The sequence below is a fragment of the Lathyrus oleraceus genome, chromosome 5, assembly GCF_024323335.1.
Source record: "Lathyrus oleraceus cultivar Zhongwan6 chromosome 5, CAAS_Psat_ZW6_1.0, whole genome shotgun sequence".
Taxonomy (NCBI): domain Eukaryota; kingdom Viridiplantae; phylum Streptophyta; class Magnoliopsida; order Fabales; family Fabaceae; genus Lathyrus; species Lathyrus oleraceus.
Genome location: NC_066583.1, coordinates 447636701 through 447642284, shown reverse-complemented (window position 1 = coordinate 447642284; position 5584 = coordinate 447636701). Strand labels below are relative to the sequence as shown.

General features: G+C 38.1%; 1 non-coding gene across 1 annotated transcript; it reads right to left on the bottom strand.

Annotated features, from left to right (window-relative positions):
* Window positions 1-1641: 1641 nt before the first annotated feature.
* On the bottom strand, window positions 1642-1746 carry LOC127089571 (small nucleolar RNA R71). Its single transcript, XR_007791150.1, has one exon. It is a non-coding gene; the product is annotated as a small nucleolar RNA R71 (small nucleolar RNA).
* Window positions 1747-5584: the final 3838 nt, after the last annotated feature.

Genomic DNA, 5584 nt, shown 5'->3' with positions numbered 1-5584 from the left:
GATTGTAAGAACAAATCCAACCAGTTTGTGGTGGAGAGTTCAAGCATCGAAGCTAGGAATAATCAAGACTTCTATTAATTTTACAGGTTCTTTAATTTTATTGTTTAAATTTATATATGCTCTGCACTGCTATTTATTTATACTGTCTGTCTGATATGGCTGTATGTAAGCATAATTATTGTTTAGGCTTGTTTAGCATGTCTGGCTAAATAAACTTAGATATCGGTATGTAAAGTAAGTGGAATGAAGGAATCAAAACTAAGTTGGTTTAATTTTGTATAATACCAAGGTTTTTGTACGAGAGTAAAAGACATAAAGAAGTTAAAATCAATAGAACGACGGTTTGAGTTTTTAACTGGACAGTGTAAATTGGACATTAATTTTAAATCAGGGCGAAAGCAATTTTAGAGTTAATTAAATTCTAATCATTTTCAAAAAGTATTTTTAAAGGTTAAATGTGAGGACGAGAGTTAAGCATTTAAGTTTAATTATATAATCTAAGTCAACAGAGCGAGAGTTTGAGACAAGGGTGTTTAAATGGTTAGCATTTTCTTAAAAAGATTTTCTATAGATTCTATTGTTTTCAAAAAGTGATTTTGGACTTAACTAATTAGTGACAGCGCACGTTAATATAAAGTCATAGTCTATTCAACAGAGCGAGAGTTTGAGAAAAGGCTTTTAAATCAATAGTGTCTACTGAAAAGATTTATTTTAAAACTACGAAACCAACGAAGATTTGATTCCCTAATTACGACGAACTGCATACCGATATCCGTTTATTTGATATTTAATCTAGATATTATTTTAGTTTTATTTTTCCCCTAATCAACAAAGTATCGTCCGCCTTAGCTTTACGAAGTAACCTTAGAAAAACGGTATATCGATTCATAAGTCCCTGTGGGGTCGATATCTTTTAAAACTACGCGATAAGACTGTGCACTTGCAGTTAATACCCCATTCGACTCATAAAGTCGCGATCAAGTTTTTGGCGCCGTTGTCGGGGACTTTTATTTAGTCGATATCGTAACTCTTCTGTTACGCTGTAGAGACTAAGGCAATTTTTATTTTTATTTTTTTCCTTGTCTTTTGTTGATTTGTATGCCACACACTCGCTCACAAGGCGAACCGTACTACTTACGAATCAACGACGTTGAACAATATCTCCGAGTCTTACGATGAATTCGAGAGTATCGTGCTGCGAACAATCTTCCTCCAATCGAAATTCCTGATCTCAAAAATCTTCTTCCTTCGCCGATACCCGAGATGGCAGAACCAGCTCGTGCTCTTCGAGATTACGCCGCTCCATCACAAGATGAGCAGCATTCGAGTATTGCTCCACCCGCAATCGAAGCAAACAACTTCGAACTTAAACCTTCGCTGTTACAAGCAGTGCAACAGAATCAATTCTCTGGAAATCCTACCGAGGATCCAAACCTTCATTTATCCGTATTTGTCCAATACGTTGACACTGTTAAAGCTAAAGGTGTCACTTCAGAGGCAATTCGACTTCGTCTCTTTCCTTTCTCGTTAAGAGATAAAGCTAGAAGATGGCTTCAGTCTCTTCCTTCCAACTCAGTCACCACATGGAATGAGTTGAAGAAAGTATTTCTTGCCCGATATTTTCCTCCAAGCAAAACAGCTATGTTAAGAGCCCAGATAAATGGATTTAAACAGAAAGAACGAGTCTCTTTTCGAAGCATGGGAAAGATACAAAGACATGATGAGACTTTGTCCACACCATGGTTTAGAGGACTGGTTAGTAAATCATACCTTCTATAATGGTCTCTTGTACAACATAAGGTTAACAATAGACGCCGCCGCCGGTGGTGCGCTTATGGATAAACCTTATGCTGACGCTTATCAACTCATCGAAAGCATGGCCCAAAATCATTATCAGTGGGGAAGCGACCGAACAATGGTAGAAAAACCTCAAACGAAGAGTGGCATGTACGAGATAAGTAGCCATGATCATGTTAATGCAAAAGTGGTTGCTCTTGCCCAGAAAATTGAAAGTTTAAATGTATCACCTCTAGCCGCCGTGGTTGTCGTAACTCAAAATTGCGACGTCTGTGGAATCCAAGGTCACACTCCTACAGATTGTCAACTCCTAAAAGGAATCTAAGTAGAGCAAGTGAACTATGCTCAAGGAAACCCCTACTCGCATACCTATAACTCAAACTGGAAGAACCATCCTAATTTTTCATATAAGAGTAATAATGCTTTATACGCACCAGGACAAGCTCCCAATCAAGCCCCAGCTATACCTCCTGGATATCAAAAGCCGACCCCATCTACATCTAACAATAACGTTCCTAGGAAATCCAACTTGGAAATCATGATGGAGAACTTCATAGCTTCTCAACATCAAACCAATAAAGATTTCTTAAACCAGAATGTACACACTAATGAACAGATTAAACAATTAGCAAGTAAAGTAGATACCTTGGCTACCCATAACAAAATGCTGGAAACACAAATCTCACAAGTAGCTCAACAACAAGCGCCTACTGCTGCCCCAACTGGTACATTTCCTGGACAGCCCCAACCTAACCCGAAAAGCCATGCTCATGCAATTATATTGAGAAGTGGAACAGAGGTAGAAGGACCATCTGACCCAAGAATTGAAAACCAAAACTCTAAAAAGTCAACTGAGGAAGAAAATAAACCTAAGGAAAAGGAAGAGAGTAATAAGGAAACCGTAGAAAAGAGAGAACCTTATGTACCTCCACCGCCTTATAAACCACCTATCCCTTATCCTCAGAGGCTTATTAAAACCAAAGACGCGGGCCAGTTTAAAAAATTTGTTGACCTACTGAAACAATTAAACCTCACAATTCCGTTTACCGAAGCTATTACGCAGATGCCCTCATATGCTAAGTTTTTAAAAGAAATCTTATCTAATAAAAGGAAACTTGAATATAGCGAAACTGTTACACTCACTGCTGAATGTAGCGCTATAATCCAGAATATCCCTCCAAAACTTAAAGATCCTGGTAGTTTCTCTATACCCTGTCACATAGGAAAATTTGTCATTGATAAAGCCTTATGAGATTTAGGAGCCGGTATCAGTGTTATGCCTTTATCCATATGCAAGAAACTAGAAATGGGAGAATTAAGACCAACTAAAATGTCTGTACAATTAGCAGATCGTTCCGTTAGATATCCTGTAGGAATTCTTGAAAACATTCCTGTGCGCATAGGTCAATTCTACATCCCAACCGATTTTATAATTATGGACATAAGAGAAGATGAAGTTACACCCATTATATTGGGAAGACCATTCTTAGCAACCGCCGGTGCCATCATAGACGTAAAAAGAGGACGACTCACTTTCGAAGTAGGAGAAGAGAAAATTGAGTTCATTCTTTCCCAATTTTTGAAAGCACCTGCAATAGATGACACATGTTACTTCATGGATATCATCGACGAATGCATAAAAGAAACAGAGTTAGAAAATGACAAATTGTCTGACTATCGTGTAGAAGACAGACTGGACCAATGTTTAGCAATAACACCGGATCCTACGCAATGCCTTAAGAAACCAACCCTCGACCTGAAAACGCTTCCCAAGAATCTGAGATATGAATTCCTAGACTTAGAACTTGAACGACCAGTGATAGTTAATGCAGACCTAGGAAAACTCGAAACCGAAAAACTCCTACATATCTTAAGAAAATATCCAACCGCACTAGGATACAACATCACCGATCTTAAAGGGATAAGTCCTTCTATTTGTATGCATCGCATCATGCTAGAAGAAGACTGTAAAACTTCTAGGGAACATTAGAGGAGACTAAACCCGATCCTGAGTGAGGTAGTCAAGAAGGAAGTAACGAAATTATTAGAGGCAGGTATCATATATCCTATATCCGATAGCAAATGGGTTAGCCCTGTACACGTAGTACCAAAGAAAGGGGGTATAACAGTTATCGAAAATGAAAAAGGAGAAACTATAACCAAACGAATCGAATCGGGATGGAGAATATGCATTGATTATAGAAAACTAAACAAAGCAACCCGAAAAGATCATTTTCCTTTACCATTCATAGACCAGATGTTAGAACGATTAACAAAGCATTCTCATTTCTGCTATCTAGACGGTTACTCAGGTTTCTTTCAAATACCAATTCATCCTGATGACCAAGAAAAGACAACGTTCACATGTCCTTTTGGTACCTTCGCTTATCGACGAATGCCGTTCGGCTTGTGCAATGCTCCTGCAACCTTCCAAAGGTGCATGATGGCAATATTCGCCGATTTTCTCGAAAACATCATGGAAGTCTTTATGAATGACTTTTCCGTATGCAGCAAAGTTTCGAGGAATGGCTTGAAAACCTAGAAAGAGTTCTAGAACGATGTGTAAAAGTAAACCTAGTACTAAATTGGGAAAAATGTCACTTTATTGTACAAGAAGGAATTGTTTTAGGACACATTATATCAAATAGAGGAATTGAAGTAGACAAAGCTAAAATAGAAGTAATCGAAAACCTTAAACCTCCAAAAACTGTAAGAGAAGTACGAAGCTTCTTAAGACATGCTGGTTTTTATCGAAGATTTATTAAAGATTTCTCTAAAATAACTAAACCTTTAACCGGATTATTAATGAAAGACGCAGAATTCATCTTCGACAATAAATGTTTAGAAGCATTTCAAACGCTTAAACAAGCATTGATCTCCGCGCCCATAATGCAGACTCCGGATTGGAATGAACCATTCAAAATAATATCTGACGCAAGTGACTACGCCGTAGGCGCTGTTTTAGAACAACAAAAGGATAAAAAACTTCACGTCATATATTATGCAAGTAGAACTCTAGATGGAGCACAGATGAATTACACCACGACCGAGAAAGAACTTTTAGCAGTAGTGTTTGCACTAGATAAATTTCGTTCTTACTTGGTCGGAGCTAAAATAATCGTTTACACTGACCACGCTGCCATTAAGTACCTCTTAACAAAAAAGGATGCTAAACCTAGACTTCTAAGGTGGATCTTGTTGTTACAAGAATTTGATTTGGAAATCAAAGATAAAAAAGGAACTGAAAACGTAGTGGCAGATCACCTTTCTAGACTAGAAAATCTGGAACCGGAAAGAACATCGATCAATGATGACTTCTCGTACGATAGACTTATAGCTAATTTGGAAGAAAATAGAGCTGATGAACAAGTAGAGACCACCTTGGCTGTATGCGTTACACCATGGTACGCCGACTTTGTCAATTATTTAGCCGCCGGAATAGTTCCACTTAATTTATCCTACCAGGAAAAGAAACGATTCTTCCATGACTTGAAACATTATTATTGGGACGACCCTTTACTTTTTAAAAGAGGCCCCGATAGTATTTTCCGTCGGTGTATACCTGAAGAAGAAATAGAAAGTATAATCCAACATTGTCATTCCGCTCCTTATGGTGGACACGCAAGTACATCCAAGACCTGCTCTAAAATCCTACAAGCCGGTTTTTATTGGCCAAACATATGGAGGGATGTGTATGCTGCTGTCAAGAAATGTGATAGATGCCAACGCACAGGAAACATATCTAGACGTGACGAGATGCCACAAAAGGGCATTTTGGAAGTAGAGA